This window comes from Mauremys reevesii, linkage group 10 (assembly GCF_016161935.1).
Source record: "Mauremys reevesii isolate NIE-2019 linkage group 10, ASM1616193v1, whole genome shotgun sequence".
Lineage (NCBI taxonomy): Eukaryota > Metazoa > Chordata > Testudines > Geoemydidae > Mauremys > Mauremys reevesii.
The window spans coordinates 28,836,246-28,857,503 of NC_052632.1; the positions used below are offsets into that span (position 1 = coordinate 28,836,246).

The following is a 21,258-nucleotide window of genomic DNA, read 5'->3' on the forward strand; positions in this document are numbered from 1 at the left end:
TGGCCTTTCCTTCCTTAATACCTACTGCTGTTTCTGAAGGCACTGGAGAGGCCCTCATTAGGCTGTCATTGAATAAGGGCTTATCCGCACACAGAATATGTATTGGTTTAAATTAAATCAGTTTAATTAAGTGAGTGCAACTTTTGTGGGTGGACTCTCATATCTTTTGAAAGTGGCTATATTGGTTTAACTTATGTCTGTAGGCTTAGAGGTGCAGCTAAAATGATAAATTTGTTTAAAATTGGGTATAAGAGAGACAATGCACAGAAGTTGCACTGATTTAACTTGAGTATAAAATCATACCTTTAGTTATATTAGTACAACTTTATGCGTAGAGCAGGCCTATGATTTTAAAAAATATAAATCCAGCTGTTTCTTGTCACAATGTCATTATGCTTCAGTTTCACTCTGACTTATGGCTACCAGCTCAAATGTCTAGTAAAATACAACATGCTTATCACAGCAGCAGAGGCATTGTGTTGAGGGACCAGGAGTAGAAAATAAAATCTACTTTTTAAATAAAAATAAAAACAAGTACAAATATGAGATAATGCATGTACATCAAATGTACAAAGTGGGGTATTGAATCATTCATGTGAAGTCTCCTGACTTCTGGACCTTCAGCCTTAACAAGTGTAGAACTGCCAGTGACATGAAAATATCCCAGTATTGTTTATACAGGTGGTGGAGGTTTGCCAAATTAAAGAAACTGGGACAGGGTGCTTTGAGGATAAGGAGTTTCCCCACAATGAGTCTTGAAGGTCCTCTATATTCTATCACTGTCTACAATAAATATTATTTATTTGTATTACACTAGTGCAGGGGGTCGGCAATCTTTCAGAAGTAGTGTGCCGCGTCTTCATTTATTCACTCTAATTTAAGGTTTCGCGTGCCGGTAATACATTTTAACATTTTTAGAAGGTCTCTCTCTCTATAAGTCTATAATATATGACTAACTATTGTTGTATGTAAGGTAAATAAGGTTTGAAAAATGTTTAAGAAGCTTCATTTAAAATTAAATTAAAATGCAGAGCCGCCTGGACTGGTGGCCAGGACCTGGGCAGTGTGAGTGCCGCTGAAAATCAGCTCGCGTGCCGCCTTCGGCATCCGTGCCATAGGTTGCCTACCCCTGCAATAGTGCCTAGAGACCAAATGAAAACAAGTCCCTGCTATCCTAAGCACTGTACAAACACAGAACAGTAGCCAGTTTCTGCCCTGAGGAGCTTACAATCTAGATAGACAAAGGATGGGGAGGGGTTATAATATCCACAAAGTGTGAACAATATGATGGTTTACCAAAATTATATTAGTTCCATAATTTTTTGTTTAGAGTTTTGTTGTGTGGGTTTTTAGGGTGGTGGTGGTGGTGGTAGTAAGTGGTATAGAGTGATTTGGGTAAGCAAAAAGGAAGAGTTGATATTAAAGTTGAAGGAGGTGAGGCAGGTGGGCTGAGACTGATGCAAAATGACTGTGCAAGCATAAACAGCCAATCAGCAAAGGGGAGAGACTGTGCAGAGTAAAAAGTGAATAATTAGTCTGATGACACCATCAGTGTCTGAATGTCCTTGTTGTAGAGTCTGGTTTTGCTGAGTCTATCTGGCTGGCTCCTCCCCTTTCCTAAACTGACATGGCTGCTGGAGCATGGGGTAGAATTGTTTGGGCCAAACAGGGGCCACTTCCCTGGACAGTTCTGGCTTTTAAGAGAGATGGACAAGGATTGAGCCTTTCTGGGTTTTATTCCCCCCTTCTCTTGGGCAAATGTACCTGCTGCAGTTGAGAAGCCGATATTACGGTAAGAGTTGAGCTGCTTTTGGGGTGGAATCCAATGTCCTACATGTGTAAGGAAAGCCTGTTTTTGCCTTATAGGTTAGAGAAATTATTCAATAGAAAGTATGTGTAAGAATGTGACTCAACTAATACTGCCAATATCAATGGCTGATCTTCTGTATAATTGCTGGCTGTGGAAGTTTAAAGTTGCTCAAGGGCTGTTTTGACTTACAAATGGAAGTTTTCAAAAAATGTGGTGAATATGTGTAACTTGCTCTTCGGGCTATTTCTTTTTACCTTTTCTTTCTCAGCTGTTTTTTTTGTTTGTTTTGTGCTTGTTAACCCTTGTATAACTGGCATCATTTCCAAAATGTGTCATAACGGTGAAAATATTTCCATCACGTAACTTCAATAACCATGTTAAGAGGCAAATTCAGGCCCGGATGCATAAAAGTGTCTCCCACTGACATTACATTACAAAGAATTGTGCCTAGTACTCACTTTTGCTCTATACTTACTTCTATCTTGTAAATAAAAGGCCCATGAGAAGACGAGCTCCAAGGTCCTGATTCAGACCCATTTGTCTTCTAAGTTAAGGTTATCAGGTCCAACTCTATGGTCAGACATTTAAAAGAATTAAGTAAAATTTCAAATATTTCTCTGTTAGTGAACTAAAGTTGTCCTACAAATCTAAATTTTACTTTGCAAACCAAGAGAATCTCTTTCAGGAATAGTACAGAAAAGGGACAATGAAAATTAATCATTGTGTGTGTGTGAGATTTATTTATTTATATATAATCCCCTCAGAAAGAAAACCATTGCTAAATTGTTTCATTTATTGCATGGAATTAAGATGACTTTTGTGTTCCAGTTTCATCCAACATTTTGACACACCATTTTTCAACTAAAACTGTTCTACTGACCGTTAAAAGTAAAATTAAAAATGTTACAATATTCAAATTATAGTCTTCTTCACTTGCAATTAAAAAAAATCCAGAAATAGTTTAATAAATCAGACTATAGTATATCAGATGTATTTTCTTTATGGATCAGTATGAGTACAGAGAGGTGTACGTATGTGTATATATGGCTTTCAAAAGCATTAGTCCAATGCACAGTGAGAAAAACAAGACTTTGGGTACTTTGGAATTGACTGTATCAGATGCATTTGTTTGTAATGACTTAAAATACTCAATGCCATATCCTCAACTGATTTAATAAGGCATGCCAAATTAAACCAGCTGAGGATCTGGCCCGCAAAGTGTTGTGTTTAATTGTTAGGAAAGCTCATCTCAACTTCATTTGGCAAAACATAGGTAAAGTAAATTAGTGTATGTACAAACAAGTATGAACTGGAAAATCATTCTGGATTTTTGCATGCAGATAAGTACAAGACTTCCCCACTTCTAAGAATTCCCATATTTCCAGTACTTAAATATAATCAGAGTTACTGCAGACCAGTTCTGAATATTGAGGTGTGTATATTTATATTATTTTATTTGCACTTTATAATTGGAGACTTTTGCTTATTTTTATCATCTGTACCTTTGTTAGCGTGTGGATGTGACTCTTTTGGTAGCTTTCCCTTATTCCTGATCAGAGTGTTATACCATTCACATTCTAACTGGATGAAACATATGCCCATGATTACAGCTCTAGTTTGTTTCTAGAAAAAATTTTCATATGAAAAATCTGCTTGTGGCAGTATTTCATATGAGTAATGTGGCACAACTGGTGTTCTTATTACAATGCAGTACTCTTGTAGCTAACTACTGTTTTGTTTTTTTGTTAAGCATTATTGATTACAAACTTAAGAACAAACTGAGAGGTTGGGTGTACCTCTGTGTCTCTCATTTTCTCTGTACTAATTTTATTAATAAACTGCAATATTTACTGTTTATTCTCTGTAGGGCTTAGTGTACTTTCAATGCTATGGTACCTATTTTTTGTAATGCAGGAACTTCCTTTAAAACAATCACTTATTTGCAGCTTTATATTGCTCTTTAATTCACATCATTTATAATTTGAAAGCCACTTATAGTATTATATGCCCTCTTAATGGTTTGAAACATTAGGCTTTGTTTAAAAGATTCACACCCCAGTTTTAGGTGGGTCTTGAGCTGGTAGTATAAAACGCTGGATTAAGTTGCTTATATCTTTGCCACACTTTTTTAACTATTTGGGATGAAATTTTCCATGCTGGATGTCTGTCTCAGGCTGAATTTTCTTGCTTTCAGCAGCTTTTGAGAATAAGGCTAGGGGAAAAATAAATTGTTTTGTCTCTGTTTAATAAAAAAAAAAGTCAGATGACATTTTCTTTGAAAAACTTGAGCACCTCTATGCTTTGGAGCAGGAACTTTGAAATTTCGTAGGGGGTGGCCTTTCTGTCAGGAATGAGCCTTTTGCTGTCTCTGTGATAATCCACCCAAATTTGGCTAAATTATAAGCCTTTGAAAAATCCGTTTCTACATGCTCAGTAGAGACTTGCTAGAGCTTTGCAGCTTAATTCCTTCAAGATTCTGTCTGCACTGTATGTGCTCTAGCTCAGGGCTGCAGTGGGCTGAGCGAAATTTTCCTGCAATTGCAGCTCTGGGCTGCGTCAGGGCCAGGTACTGGAACTGAATTGAAAGCAAGGAGACTGTCTCTGCTATGCCTTCACTGTGCCCACTGGTTGTCACAGGCAGCATACAGCAAGAAGCCACTTGAATCATTTGGAAAGGGGACAAGAGCCGAACCTGGGGGAAAGGAGGATGAGAGGAGTAGATTGGGAAAAGGAGCTAAGGGAGGGGGACAAGAAAGGAAGGATCATCCAATGGTTATGGCATTAGCGTGGGACTAAGGAGACCTGGGTTCAATTATCTGCTCTGCAGCGGACTTCCTGTGTGAGCTTGGGGAAGTCACTTAGTCTCTCTGTTTCTTGTTGTTTGTATTATCAGAATGTTTAGGAGCCCCAGTTGTGGATCAGGATTCTATTGTAGTAGGTGCTGTACAAAAACAGACCAAAAGTTTCCCATCTGTAAAAAAGGGGATAATAGTTCTTCCTTACCTAACAAGGATGTTGTGAAGTATTCAAATACTATGGCAATATAGGGGCTCTATAAGTACCTCAGACGGACTGGGTGAATAAGGAAATGGAGACTGTGAGCCAGAGTGGGGCAGAAAAGATTGGGACTGGGTGGACAAGGAAACTGGAACTGGCAACCAGTGGGACAAGGAAAATGAGAGGGGAGGGAGACAGATTGGATGAAAAGCAGGTGTGGGAGAGAACTGGTGCTGACTGGGCAAAGAGACTAAAGATTGGAGCATGGGGGAGCTGGGTTGGTGGAAGGTGTGGGGAACAGACATTGAAATTGGACAAGGATCCCAGGAAGGGAAACTGGGCTGGAAATCAATGTGGACAGGGAATATAGGTGTTAGGGTGACTGGATGCTGAGTAGGGGAGAGAGAGATCAAATGAGAAGCTATGAGAGAGGAACTGAAACTGGTGTGGTAAGAAGACTGGGGACAAGGAACCAGGGTAGTGTGTGTAGGAACTGGGACTGAGGATGGAGACTGGGCTGGAGAGTGGGAGACTGAGACTGGTTGAGTGAGGAAAATGGGTCTGGGATGAGGAGAGGGGTATGGAGAAGAGACAAGTTAGAGGAGAAGAAGCAGAAGAGGTTAAACTTGGGAGAAATGGGCAGAAGAGTCTCTACTCACCAGACACACTTCCCTTCAGAGGCTGGAAAGAAACCTAACATTCTCCATGGGTTACCTAGGGAGGTGGTGGAATCTCCTTCCTTAGAGATTTTTAAGGTCAGGCCTGACAAAGCCCTGGCTGGGATGATTTAGTTGCGGATTAGGTCCTGCTTTGAACAGGGGGTTGGACTAGATGACCTCCTGAGGTCCCTTCCAACCCTATGAGTCTATGATTCCTCCATCTCACCACTCCCCTACTGTCAGCAAATATCCGTGAAATCCTCTGGCAAAGTGTCCCGGCCACACCAAGGATTACAACCAATTACTGCTATCATTTGCCCTGTTTGATCAAGTGGCATGTCTGTGTGCTAGATCTAAAGATTTCAACCATCACAAAAATCCATGTAGATGTCAGTATGATGCCACATGATAGAATATCTGGATTTTCAGTTTGCTTTTTTAGAAACCTAGGGAAAAACACACACAAAATGACATCAAAATATTAATAAGTTTGCAAAGTCAAACACTCATATGTTAGGAAATGCATATTCAGACTTAATTCTGGCAATCTTGCTTCAGCACTTTCTTTATCTACGTCGGGGTCGGCAACCTATGGCAAGCGTGCCAAAGACGGCACGCAAGCCGATTTTTTTAATGCCACGCTGCTGCCTGCCGGAGTCCTGGCAGGCAGCAGCATGCCATTAAAAATCCTGCCCAGCCCAGCCTGGTCCGGCCCATCCTGCTCTTCTCCGCCTCCACCCTCCTGTGGGGGCAGGGGGCAGAAGCTTGGTCCTGCCAGCTCCCCTGCCTCTTCCTGCAGTGTGCTGGGTTCCTGCCCCTCCTCCTCCTCTCCATCCCTTCCTCCCTGTCGGCCGGGGGTGGGAGAGGAGTGGAGTCAGCGTGCAGAGGCAGAGAAGAAGCGGGGGCAGGGCCTTGGGGAAGGGTAGGTGGAATAGGGACATATCCCCTCCAGCCTCCTGCCGTGAGCACTTCACAACCCCAGCCCACACCCCCAGCCCTCTGCCCTGACCCCCCACACTCATACCCAGCCCTCTGCCCTGAGCCCTACAGCCCCCCATGCCCCTGCCCTGAGCCCTGTGCCCCCCCACGCTCCTGTCCTGAGCGCTGTACCCCTCTCACACACACCCAGCCCTTTGCTTGACTCCTTCACCCCCCCCCATGACCTCAGCCCTGACTCTGGCACCCCCACACATACCCAGGCCCTCCACACCCCATGCCCTGACACCTGCACCCCCTCACATGCCCCCAGCCCTCTGCCCTGACTCTTGCACACCCCCCACATCCCCAGCCCCCCCACACCCCATGCACCCCCCACATCCTGACTCTTGCACCCCCCACATCCCCACCCTGAGCACCAAACAGGAGCTCCTGCAACTCCCCCCCCACATTCCCACCTGCACCCTTTGCACCAAATGGGAGCTGCCCAGGTAAGCGCTCCACACCCAAACCTCCTGCCCCAACTCTGAGCCCCCTCCCTCATTCTAGCTTTTGGCCGGACGCTACACCCCAACCCCCAGCCTGCTCCTTCACCCCCAGCCCTGGGCTCAGTGCACTCCCACTGTTAGCTCAGTGCAGAGAGGAAGAGAATGGGCCAGAACCAGGGAGAAGGTAGGTACCCACTGTATGTGGGCAGGGCCAGGACTTTAGACTGGCAGTGGGCTGAGTGGGGCCGGCAGCTGGAATCCCGGCTGGCAGGAGCCGGCGGATGGAACCCCTGAGCAGCAGCAGGCTGAGCCGCTCAGCCCACTGCCAGTCTGGGGTCCCGTCCGCTGACCCCGCACAACCCACTGCTGGTCTGGAGTTCTGGCTGCCGGACCCTTGCCAGCCAGGGTCCCAGCTGCAGGCCCCGCTCAGCCCACTGCTGGCCTAGATGAACAGAACCCCAGATCAGCAGCGGGCTAAGCGGGCCAGCAGCGTAAGATCAACATTTTAATTTAATCTTAAATGAAGCTTCTTAAACATTTTGAAAACCTTGTTTATTTTACAATACAACAATAGTTTAGTTATATAATATATAGACTTTTAGAGAGAGACCTTCTAAAAAAAACATTAAAATGTATTACTGACACGTGAAACCTTAAATTAAAGTGAATAAATGAAGACTTGGCACACCACTTCTGAAAGGTTACCGACCCCTGTAATTAGAGATTATGAGACAATCTCTAATTACATGATCACATGCTATTTTTTCCACAAAACCCCTGTCTCATTTAGTGCATAGGATGGTTCTGTTCCGGGAATGAATGAGAGCTGTGTAATGAAGGAGACTATTGTCTATAGGACTCCTGTCCCAACCTTGGACAATTTCCCAAACATATCTACATTGAGAATCTTTGTTCTGTGAACTAAGTCCCCTCCAGCAATGGCAGCACAACTTCAGATGCACCATCGCAAATGGCCACAAGGCTGGTTTTGCACCCTATGACCACCACACCCACACTTACCTAATGGAATTTGCAGAGCTAAGGGACTAGTTAACGTTGCTTTTCTCTGTTTTTCTCCCCTCTGCATGGTAAAGTGAAGGGAAGAACATGAGCTTTAGAAACTTAAAACGACTTTCTTCTAAAAAGTATTCCTTCTTCTGTGAACACACTGGTTTGTTATCACAGGGTTGTGAATTAACTATTTATTTATTAAAAGCATTAAAACACTTTAAAAAGTGCAGTGACTTATGCAGCATTTCCAAGCACGCACAACAATTTAAATGTCAAACTTTTTGGATCTACTAATCTCAACACTGTCCTTTTTAAAGTGAACACTTGAAATTTGTATTCTTATAACTCCTTTCACACATGCACAATCACAAAGTGCTTGCAAATTCACTTTACAAAGTGTAGCCTTTTAGAGGTGGAACACATCACCGCTTTAAATGCAATGATGATTATTTTTCTTGGCTAATTTAACTACAGACAGACAGACTAAGGGTCTGTCTACACTACGGAATTAGGTCAGATTTATAGAAGTCGATTTTTTAGGAAGCGATTTTATACAGTCGATTGTGTGTGTCCCCACTAAGCACATTAAGTTGGCAGAGTACGTCCACAGTACCATGGGTAGTGTTGACTTTCGGAGCGTTGCACTGTGGGTAGCTATCCCACAGTTCCTGCAGTCTCTGCCGCCCATTTGAATTCTGGGTTGAGCTCCCAATGCCTGACGGGGCAAAAACATTGTCGCAGGATCTCTATTTAATCGCAGTTTTAATCACACTGTTAAACAATAGAATACCAATTGAAATTTGTATTTTTGATGTTTTTCTACATTTTCATATGTGTTGTATTCAGTGTTGTAATTGAAATCCAAGTGTATATTTTTATTACAAATATTTGCACTGCAACAATGATAAACAAAAGAAATAGTATTTTTCAATTCACTTCCTACAAGTACGGTAGTGCAATCTCTCTGTCATGAAAATACAACTTTCAAATGTAGATTTTTTTTGCTGTTATTACATAACTGCATTCAAAAACAAAACAAAGTAAAACTTCAGAGCCCACAAGGCCACTCAGTCCTCCTTCTGGTTCAGCCAATCGCTAAGACAAAGTTTGTTTACATTTACAGAAGATAATGCTGCCCGCTTCTTATTTACAATGTCAAGTGAGAACAGGCATTCTCATGGCACTTTTGTAGCCGGCATTGCCAGATATGCTAAACGTTCATATGCCTCTTTGTGCTTTCGCCACCATTCCAGAGGACATGCTTCCATGCTGAAGGCGCTTGTTAAAATAATGCATTTACTAAATTTGTGACTAAACTCCTTGGGGGTGGAGGGGACTGTATGTCCCCTGCTGTTTTACCTGCATTCTGTCATATATTTCATGTTATAGCAGTCTTGGATGATAACCCAGCACATGTTCATTTTAAGACCACTTTCACTGCAGATTTGTCTAAAAATAGCTACAGCACTTGACCCAAGGTTTAAGAATCTGATGAGTCTTCCAAAATCTGAGAGGGATGAGGTGTGGAGCATGCTTTCAAAAGTCTTAAAAGAGCAACAGTCTTATTTGGAAACTACAGAACCCGAACCACCAAAAAAGAAAATCAACCTTCTGCTTGTGGCATCTGACTCAGATAATAAAAATGAACATGCGTCAGTCAATACTGCTTTGGCGTGTTATCGAGCAGAACCCATCATCAGCATGGACACGTCTCTTGAAATGGTGGTTGAAGCATGTAGGAACATATGAATTTTTAGTGCATCTGGCATGTAAATATCTTGCGATGCCATCTACAACAGTGCCATGAGAATGCCTGTTCTCGCTTAAAGGTGTCATTGTAAACAAGAAGCAGGCAGCATTAACTCCTGCAAATGTAAACAAACTTGTTTGTCTGAGCGATTGGCTGAACAAGAAGTAGGACTGAGTGGACTTGCAGGCTCTAAAATTTTACATTTTTTTTATTTTTGAATGCAGGGGTTTTTTTGTACATAATTCTACATTTGTAAGTTCAACTTTCATGATAAAGAGATTGCACTACAGTATTTGTATTCGGAGTTGTAATAGAAATCAAGCTATTTAAAAAATATTTATATGGTATTCTATTATTATTTAATAGTGCGATTAATCGTGATTAATTTTTTAAATCGCTTGACAGCCCTAATAGACAGCTCTAGGTAAATGGAAGAATTCTTTTGTTGACCTAGCTACCACCTGTCAAGGAGGTGGATTTCCTAAGAGAACGCCTCCTGTCAGTGCCAAAGAACTACAGTGGTGCAACAGCAGCATTGCAGATGTGCTGCTGTAGCATTTGAAATGTAGACAAGCCCTTAGATGCTAACATCTCCACTCTTTCAAAAGGCACAATGGGATCTTTAATGTCCACAGAGTAGGAAAGGCCTCACTTCAACATAGGATGTGTCACAGAGGATCATTTATTACAGTATCCTGTCTTTGTCAGTGGGTTGTACCAGATGCTTTGTGAATATAAGAAAGTCTGAGGTCAGTGGGTTTTGTGTGGGTACAAGTCTGCCTGTCTGGAGCTCAGTGCAGGGTCAAAGCCCCAGTGGAATTAACTATGGAAATAAGTGTTAATCAGGGTGGGTAAGGATGGCAGAATCTAGCCTATTATTAGTCCTAAGATTTAAAAAAATATTAAGGGAATGGTTAAAGGTCTGTTGTTGTAACTTTGAAAGACTTGGTTCAATGATTCTCCATCAATAAACAATTACCTTACATCTTGGTATGTACTTTATGCTCAAATTGGTCATTTGCTAACACAAATCAAAATCTAATTCTTCTGATGTCAATGGTTTGCAATGTGTAAAACCAAACAGTTATTTACTATAATAGTAATAGTAGTAGTAATAATAATAATAATAAGTAGGTGAAAGATTGCACCTTTAAAGCTGATCTGTGTTTCTATAGTGTCTCATTGCTCAGATACTAATCTTTGGAAGGCAGGATACCTGTCCTATTTTCAAAAATTGTATTGAGTCATGAGGAAGCACAGTGTTCATATAAGCAATGTGACCTTGTGCTGGACATACCCTACATGGTCTAAGGGGCTTAACTCATCTCAGTGAGCAGTTACCCATGCAGGTAGTCATTTTGGCTTTACAAATGTCACGTCAGTGAGTTTACTGCAAAGATCATTGTGTTTTGAAAGTCAGAAAAACCTGAAATTCTAAAGTTGCAAAAGCAAGGCATTTTCCTGTAAATTTATAGTGATGGTAGTGTCTCTATAGTTTAGACTGCAATTAAATTTCACTATAAGCCCTTTTTCCTCAGGGCAGCTGTGTGGGGGCAGAGTGAAGATAGTTTGGGTGCCTTGTCTTAGAGATGCAATCTTAAGTTTACATTTCCTGGGGTTCCAGTGTTCTTGAACAACAATATGTACTCAAATCTTAATGTTTATTATCTGGGAATATATTGCAGCTCATTTCTATTACTGATGTACACTTTTTTAGTTAGGTGATAAGTAGGGCCCTACCAAATTCACAATCCATTTTGGTCAATTTCACGGTCCTAGGATTTTAAACATCGTACATTTAATGATTTTAGATATTTAAATCTGAAATGTCTCGGTTTTGTAATTGTAGGGGTCCTGACTCAAAAAGGAGTTGTGGGTGTATCAAGGTTATTGGGGTGGGGATTGCGGTATTGCTACCCCTACTTCTGCACTGCTGCTGGCAGCGGTGCTGCCTTCAGAGCTGAGTAACTGAAGAGTGGCAGCTGCTGGCTGGGAGCCCAGCTCTGGAGGCAGAGCCGGTGCCAGTGGCAGTGCAGAAGTAGGGATGACATGGTATGGTATTGCCACCCTTACTTCTCCGCTGCTGCCTGCAGAACTGGACCCTCAGTCAGCAGCTGCCAGTCTCTGTCTGCCCAGCACTGAAGGCAGCAGTGCAGAAGTAAGGATGGCATGGCATGGTATTGCCATCCTTACTTCTGTGCTGCTGCTGGTGGAGCACTGCATTCAGAGCTGGGCATCCGACTAACAGCCGCTGCTCTCCAGCTGCCCAGCTCTGAAGGCAGTGCAGAAGTAAGGATGGCAATACCACAACCCCCCTAAAATAATCTTGTGACCCTCCCTGCAACTCCGTTTTGGGTCAGGACCCCCAATTTGAGAAACGCTGGTCTCCCTTGTGAAATTTGTATAGGGTAAAAGTACACAAGACCAGATTTCACTGGGAGAGACCAGATTTCATGGTCCATGACGCGTTTTTCATGGCCATGAATTTGGTAGGGCTCTAGGGTCTATAAAGCCAGCTTCATACTTTTTTTTAACATAGTGTTAAAAAAGGCTGAAATATAAGGAGTAAGTAAGTAGTGGTGCAATACAAGGTATTCTGATAATTCATCAAATATAGATATGCAAAAGTAGTAGTAGATTTTTAAGATACATACCAAGAAATGATAAACCTCATATTAGAACTCATCCTAACTACTTATTTCTTGATATTTAAACCTCTTGGATATTATACTTGCGGCACAGATACCAGAAATAGTACTACTATTGTTACTATAAAGTTCTGTATTGTGAATGGTTTAATACTTATCCAGCAAGTTCTAACATAAGTGTTTGTAAGAAACAAACATTTTTTTTTCTTTTTGGAAAGAAAATGTTTAATTTACTTCTTGTCAACAGCGATACCTCATTTTTGACCAATACCTATCGTATCTTTAGGATACACATCCTCTTTGGAATAATAGATCTCCAGTGCTTTTTTTCCTGAATGCAGAATATTTCTTTTAAGATATAGGAAAAGCTGCTTAATATAATTAAATCATGTAAAGTATGCAGTTTTGAAGACACGCTATTGCTCTGCATAAGTGACAGCAGAATAGGGCCCTCAGGCTGATTTCTTATGCCCAAGCCCTACAGGGTGCTTTTTTACTAGCTTCCTTATTAGCCATGATGAAATTAGGTATTTGAGGTTCACCTCAGCAATGAATTTATTTCCTTTTTTATTAATATCACAATTCCATCAATCTTGCAAAAGTGATTTTGGTTATTGGATTTCATATAATTGTTTTGAAACAGAATGTGTAGTATTCAGAAATAGAAACGTCCATTTTTCAGTATAGTTATTAGTAAACTACTCATGAAGTTGCTTCCTGAACTGGTTGGGAGCCAGCAAAGAGTGACAGTAATGAGACAATTTCCATAGAAGAGGGATCATTACCATGCTGGAGTCTACGTTTTTGATGTTTTCTAAGAGGCTGATAACAAGGCCCTATAGGCAGTGCCCTTCAGGCTGCCTTCAGAAAATAATCAGTTTGTGAGGGTGGGGGGAATGACGTTTAGTTTTGTTGCTATATTTAAATTTGGCTACAGCAAACTTTTGTGATGACTTTCAAACCTGTAGTAACCATATTTCCCCCCTTTTGATTATAACCAACTTAATAGTCATGAAAAACTATCATCTGAAAGTCACACAACCTCATAAATATATAGGACTATTGATCATTTTAAAATTGTTGGAAATTCTGTCCGAAAGCAAAATCCAGCAGTTAAGAACTTTTTCAGGGGAAATAAGTATAGGGGGGAAAAAAGAAAAAATTGAATTCACAGCTAATGCAATGTCAAGGGTTGCCCAAGTCCCGTTCTTGAATAGTCTATAGAAGCTATAGTCTTCAAACCTGTGCTGTCTTGGCTAGCTTGGTAGACGAGGCACAGTCTCGCAGGAAACATGCATTTGATTTTCCTAGTTTCTCACTCTGGAGATTTACAGGAGTTGGAAATAGGGCCTTGAATTACAAATACTCAGCAATGCAAACTCTCTCCTCAGATTCTATTCTCTCTATATATATTCTGAAATAATGACCCAATTCTGAGCAGCAACCAAGTTGAATTCAGCACATCCCAGGGAATAAGTTCTTTTCCACCTCCTTGACTTTGGCGTTGGCCAGCGGCCAGAGCAGCATTCAGCATAATCTAGACCAGCCTCAGGCCTGCTGGACAGCAGTCGAGCTTGGATTCTCTGGCCAGCCACAAGGGACTAAAGACAAGGGTAAAAAAAGTCAGAGAGGCACTATTCTAGGTGGGTCTGCCACCAGTGCCCCACCAGTTTCCTGACAGCAGGATCTCTTCATCACCCTCACAGAAACATTTATTATTTTAAGAAACAGGGATTTATATAAAAATAGAAATACTATATAAACATTTTTAAATATGAAACTAAACAAACAGCACACACACACAACAGCAGCAAAATGGAGCAGTCCTGGGGATATAAAAAAAAAGCTCTCAGAGAGCAAAAAAAAGCTCAGCAAGAGGTTTCTTGGGAGAGGTGCTGCATGGCAGCGTGGGTCCTGGTCTGTGCAGGGCTTCTATTAACATCAAGTGCTGCATCTAATTAGTGGAATTAGTGTACTGTTACTATTGTGCATGGTAGACTTTAACAGCCACTTGTGGGCAGGCTCAGAGGAAAAAGCATACAGGGTCTTTCCGTTCACTGGCGGGAGATGCCATCTTTTCTGCTTTGCACATTGCCTCCAGCAGGAGAGCACAGCTAAGCACTAACTGATAAGCACTCTGTACTGTAAGGCTTACCAGGACTTTGTGCAAGAGGATGCAGCTATCTAAATCTCGGACTAGTTCTGAGATCTCCTGAGACTTAGTTCCCTCTTTGGTCTTGTTCACTGAAACTGACTAGACTGTGTTTACTGTTGGCAAACATGTATGTGTTCAAGGAAATCACCTACTTTTTCACACACAGCTCTCCTTCCCCGACTGCCCCGCCAAAGAAAAGACAAGGGACGACATGTTCCAGGAACTGATGGCCAGCTCAGGTCGAGAGGAGAGCCTGTGTCGCGCGCACACCACACACGGGGGGGAGGTGTGGCGGCAGGAAGGACAGCAGGCGACTCAAGCGCTGCTTGGTCTAATGAGAGCAAGCGGAGACGCTCCGGCGCCTTGTAGATGTTCTTCAAGACCGCAGTCAGGAGGAGAGCCCCCTGCAGTGCATCTGCAACCGCCTCCAACGCCAAGAGTCCTGTCCCCCTCACCCAAAGTGACAAACTGTCCCTGCACCGCAGCACACCGATAATGTTAGAGACAACTGTAAATTTGTACAAGCTCTTTCTTTACAGCATCAACCAGTCCCAACTCCAAGTTCAAACCCCCACTGTGTTACATATTATTAAAGCGTTTTGGTGTTACTGACTGTTTTCCGTCACGTTTCTGGTGTCAGAAGACTTTCTGTTGTTCTGTGGGGGGGGGGGGGAATTGTAATGTCACTGCATAGCCCACAGTGCCATGCTACAGACTTGGCTGCAGGGTCAACTGCAGGGCACACACAGACTGCAGTCACTAGGCACCAGGGACAGTCTGTGTGGTGTATGCTGCCGGTCTTTCCTTGAGGTGTATGCTTGTGCAGGGTCCTGGTGCCTGACATCCCGAATGTAAGGCAGGCTTCCCTTCACATGCATTTGGACCGTAGTCACGATCCTCCCGTGCCCCGAGCCCCAAAAATAGACCTCATCCAGGGGCAGATACTCACCCTTCCCTTCCAACGCCCAAACCCACAGCCGTGGTAACCCCTATCCAAGGACGGCACCTTCCTGCAAACCCACCCATCAGTGCACACCTTAACCAGCACAGAATGCTTCATGTTTCAACGAAGAAACAGAAATGCAAAGTCAACGAAAGATTTATTATTAATTACTAAAACATGTCCTTAGTTTTAAAACGTCTTGGGAAGTGGGGAAAACTTGGTTTATGATCAGGCTCTCTTAAAATCAAGTGGACAGTCACAGGTTACCCTGCTGCTGGGATATTCTCTCAGGTGGCTTGATCGTAAACAGCAGCCAGGCGATTTGCCTCAACCTCACAGAGATTGTGGGCACACACAGCAGCAGCAATAACTACGGGGATATCTTTTCGCTGATGTCCCACCACCATTCTGCACTTGCTCAGCCGGTAGTTGAAGAGTTCCTTTTCAGTGTCAAGGCGCCTGTATAGGGGCTTCATGAGCCAGGGCATTAGCGGTAGGCCGGGTCCCCGAGGATCACTGTAGGCATCTGCACATCCCCAACCGTTATTTTGTGGTCGGGAAGAAGTGCCTGCCTGGAGGCGTCTAAACAGACCAGAGTTCCTGAACTGATGTTGGTAAAACGTCCCCCCCACCCCACAGCTGCAGCACCATTTGAAAAAAGTAGCCCTTCGGTTAATGTACTCGCTGGCCTGGTGGGCTGGTGCCAGGATAGGGAGTGAGTCCATCTATAGCCCCACCGCAGTTTGGGAATCCACATTTCCGACAGTCACTACCTTTGAGAGCAGTTGCTCAACGATTGCGTGGGCTTGAATTTGAAACAATCCCCCCCCATGGTATTTGCGCCCAAGCCAGTGTGGTCGCTACTGACGTAGCTGTGTCTGGCGTGGCAGTTTCCAGAGGGCTATGGCACTCGCTTCTGCACAGTCAGGGCTGCTCGCATCCTTGTGTCCTGGCGCCTCAGGGCAGGGGACAGCAAGTCACACAGTTCAAGGAAAGTGTCCTTCATCCTGAAGTTTCGCAGCCACTCTGTGTCATCCCAGACCTGCAGCACTATGCGGTCCCACCAGTCTGTGCTTGTTTCCGGGCCCAGAATCGCCGTTCCACACCATGAACTTGACCCATTGCCACCATGATCTCCACTGCCCTCAGCATCTGACTGTGGAAGAGGTGCCATAAGTGCAGCGATGATCGCGGGCTCCATGCCTGCAGTGCTGTGTGGCGTCCGCGCTGTAACGACCCAGAGAAGGGCGCGAACAGATTTCCAAGGAAGAGAGGGAGGCGGATTGACGGTTTCAATGGCGACACATTTTCCCCAGCATGCATTGGGAACTGTGGGATAGCTTCAATTTGTGTATTTAGTATGGATACACAAATGAATCCACAAATTCGACTTAAGTAGATTCGAAATAGTCCTGTAGTGTAGACAAGCCCTCAGAAGTCACCCTAGCTTCTGCTGTGCAGTTATAGCTTGCTATAGATCCATCCAGGCTAGAATATGTAGAGTACAGCATGACCTGGCTACCTTCCACTCTCCCCTCCCTATTTGTCTCTACCTCCTGTCCCTGCACATCAATACACTGAGATCTTTGAGGGAGTGGGAATATTCATTTGACAGAACAGCCCTATGCTACCTTTGGTTTAAGCCAGTCTTGTGCCTCTGTAAATGCCTAGAGAACCATAATACAGGGATATCAGCAAAGGCTAGAATTTGGGCGATACATTTCTTTGAACAAGCATACCTTCAGTTCAAGACCTAATTCGGAGTGCTGAAGAGTCTAATGATGCTGTAAGTCAACTTCTTATTGTGATCACTTTAGAAATTGAATATTTTAACTTGGGGCAAGTCTGTTCTAGAGTAAAAAGATCTAATTATAGTACAGATAAACGCAGTTCTATCATAGAGTATAAAGATGGTACCTAATGTTGCTGGAAGTGTGCTACAGTCTTGTGCAGGGCAGTTCTTCAGCTCAGTTTGAGGATCTGATTAAAACACTGTTACATTGCATCTGCAGTACACTGCTGAATTTAACCATGTCAAAGGACAAATTAATTTAACTGGTTCCTCTGACCTAATTGCTTTGTGGCATAGGCTTTGAGACAAACAGGACTAAAGCCCTTTTCCATTCTGCATCAATGCTGCCTGCAACAAGTACATAAGCAGATTTGTATTTGGCCTTGAAAGGTCACACTGAGACATGCACTTGCAGAACATGCTGGCACAAATAAGTAAATGATGTGTATAAGTATAAAAGAGGCATGAACCCCATCTTGAGAAGCTCATTTCCTTGTACAGGGAAAGCTAAATTCTGTAGGACACAGAATTGGGGAAGAAGAGAACAGCCCAGGATAAAAGATATATAAGCCTCTACACCCATATTTTGTATCAGTATAAGGGTCAGGGGTATGATTTTTTATCAATAAAGTGCTACAATCCCATTAACGTGGATGCATTTATATTATTATAAATGTGCTTATACCATTATACTTATTTTTGTATAATAAGGGGTATAAATGCATTTATACTGGTATAACTGCATCCACACTCTGGGTGTTGTACCTCTAAACTATAAGCAGTACAAACCTCATACCTGTAGTATGGATGCAGTTATACTACTATCAACTATACTGATATAGTTGAAGTGGTACAACTTTTGTGTGTAGGTACAATCACAGATGTATATGCTCTGGTGTTAATGAGCCACTGATTATCACTACTGCTTTAGACTGAGTGTCACCTACCTCAGCTGAAAACAGGTATAATTGTCATCATCCTCAAAGTGCAAAGTACTGTAGTCATATCTCAACGAACAATAAATGCAACACACAGGAGTCACTGGCCAATAACCTTCTTCCACATCTTGTGGTCTTCACACAGCCTTGCACAGTGCACCATACTGAATCCCTTCTAGTTAGCCACGTTGTCAAACCACACTTGCCATCAGTGTCCCCTTGAACCTGGCACCACCGGTTCCTGCAAAACTTGCTTCAGCAGTCTTCCTCTACTCATCCATCCCACATGGCCTGCAAACTCAAATTTTCTTCATCTGATTGTCTTGATGATATGAGATATCACTCAAATTATGCTGTAAACCGGGGCAATTACCTGCTCATTAGTGGTGTACAAGGTATAGCTAATATGCAGCAATTGCCTGTAGCATTTAAATTCAAAGGCAGAAAGCCTCTTAATGTCTTGTTTCCCCAGTGTCTGTGTCATACATGCATATAGCAAAATGCTGAAGAAAAGAGATGGCAGCAGTTTCATTTTGCATTTCATAGTAATACCTTTACTTCTCCAAATGAGGTTGTGTTGGTAGAACAGCAGTTACATGTCCAGTTCTGTACTGGGTTTCTAAGTGATGTTTAGTGTCCCTTATAATCATACTACTCAGGTATTTGAAGTGTTCAATGCACTTCAGTGCCTCCTCTGATTTGGGTAGGAATATCTTCACCTTTTCAGCAGACTTGTCACCAGTGTCTTTGTCTTTTTGTGTGATATCTTTAAACCTAACTTCTCTAGTTCTACCACTCTTTCTAGCAATTTTTGCATCTCTTCTTGCAACACTACAATCAAGTCAATATCATCAGCGAAGCAGAGGAATAATTTTTTGTCCACAGATGGGAACACCCTTCTGAAGGTTTCCATCAGTGGCTCTTAAGATTTCTGTAAGATAAATGTTGAAGAGAAAACAGTGAGGAGTCCTTGTGGTACCTTAGAGACTAACAAATTTATTTGGGCATAAGCTTTCGTGGGCTTATGCCCAAATAAATTTGTTAGTCTTTAAGGTGCCACAAGGACTCCTCATTGTTTTTGCTGATACAGACTAACATGGCTACCATTCTGAAACCTCTTGAATAGAGTCGTTGATAGCATATAGTTCTATCTATTCTTATTTATCCTCAGATCAAACCAAATACTTGGCTTGCTCCCCACAGACACTGAAGCCATTTGACTTCCATAAAGCTTGTTGTATTTTCAGTATCTCTGACCAACTACAGTAACTCCTCGTTTAACGTTGTAGTTATGTTCCTGAAAAATGCGACTTTAAGTTAAATGATGTTAAGTTAATCCAATTTCCCCATAAGAATTAATGTAAAGGGCGGGGGGTTAGGTTCCAGGGAAATTTTTTCACCACACAAAAAACTATATATTACATAGATATACACACAGTATATGTTTTAAACAAACAATTGAATACTGTTCACAGCTATTGATTGTGAAACTTGGTTGAGGTGGTAAAGTTAGAGGGTGGAAGAGGGAGGGCTATTTCTCAGGGAATGCCTTGCTGCTAAACGATGAACTAGCACTCGGCTGAGCCCTCAAGGGTTAACATGTTGTTAATGTAGCCTCTCACACAAGGCAGAACGAACACGGGGGGGGGGGGAGAGACAACATAGCAGACAGACAGACACACACCTTGTGTGTGTGTGTGAGAGAGAAATGCATGCTGCCCCTTTAAGTAAGCTGACCCACCCTTAAGGGCAATATCTTTTTAAGTGGATCAGGAAGTTGAGACAGTAGCTGCTGCCCCAAGCTCGCTCTCTCTCTCTCCGTCCATGACCCCTCCCTGCTCTATATGGAGAAAGGGTAAGCGGAGTGCAGGAGCAGGGGGGAGGGTGACACCCTGACATTAGCCCCCCCCCTTTCCCCTCTTGCACAGCAAGCAGGAGTCTCTGGGAGCAGCTCCAAGGCAGAGGGCAGGAGCAGCACATGGCAGTGGGGGGAGGGACAGCAGAACTGCCCAGCAATTGATAGCCTGCTGGGTGGCTGCAGCACAGGGAACTTAGGGGACTGGGGAGCTGATAGGGGGGCTGCCGGTCCACCCTGGTTACAAGCCCCCACCAGCTAGCTACAACGGGCTGCTCTTCCTGCAAGCAGTGGACGAAGCAAGCGGCTGCCAAATGACGTTAGAAGGGAGCATTGCACAACTTTAAACAAGCATGTTCCCTAATTGATCAGCAATGTAACAACAAAACAGTGTTAACCGGGAGGACTTTAAGTGAGGCGTTACTGTACCAGATGGCACAATCCTCTTTGGGCAATGTGCTGTCAATTGTCTTAACAAAATCCACAGAGACATACTCCAGCATGTTCTCGAATAGCACATGCAGATTGAATATTTGCTCCACTATACCCCTTTTTGGTCTAAACTGGGCTTGTTCTTTAGCCAGAAAGTTCTCTATATTGGGCACAATCTTCTTCAGGATAAAGCACAATGGTGTTTTGGTTGTGTGTAAATAAAGAGATTGGTAATTTCCACATATAGCTGGGTTCCTCTGTTTATTAATAGGAACCATCAGGGATTGTGTCCAAGTCTTGGGCTATCTTTCAGACTTTCAAATCACAGTGCCAAGCTTATGTTATGTGCCAATGAGTACCGCTCCACCACCTTTAATGGTTTTGCTTGGTGGTTCTCCACCCCAGGGCCTTTATTACTTTTCAGTGTCTGCACCACATCCTCAACTTCTCAGCAGAAAGCAGGTCTAATAGATACTTCAAATGGGATTGGCAGAGTCTACACTGGACTCCCAGTGTTGCTAACAACAGTTCATCTTAATTGGTCTAATCAATTATGGGAAATTTTTCACATATATGCATAAGTGCTGGAGGTGCTGTTGCACCCCATGTCTTGAGGTGATTAAATTGTAGACAGTTAAGACAATGAGTCCTAAGTATTTTCAGGCACCCTGGCTGCTAATTTTGTAGGGTTTTGTGTAACTTTTTTTTTTAAAGTATTCTTCTTCTCTGTTGCTATATGAAAGACCATCGCAGACAACAGCTTAAACAGGCTGGACATAGTGCTGCCAAATGCACAAAGTAAACAAATTGGAGATTGTCCTCTAATCCATGTTACTGTAGTTAA

At 42.9% G+C, this 21,258-nt stretch overlaps 1 protein-coding gene across 2 annotated transcripts in view; it reads left to right on the forward strand.

Annotated features, from left to right (window-relative positions):
• FAM189A1 (family with sequence similarity 189 member A1) overlaps positions 1-21,258 on the forward strand; it is a 424,039-nt gene that overhangs the window by 402 nt on the left and 402,379 nt on the right. The window contains exon 1 of one of the 2 annotated variants that reach the window (XM_039491768.1): positions 1,774-1,792. The exons of the other annotated variant lie outside the window; for it this stretch is intronic. The gene's annotated coding sequence lies outside the window, so the exon portion shown is untranslated. Of the gene's footprint in view, positions 1-1,773; positions 1,793-21,258 lie in introns of those variants that run through there. 2 annotated transcript variants of the gene reach the window in all.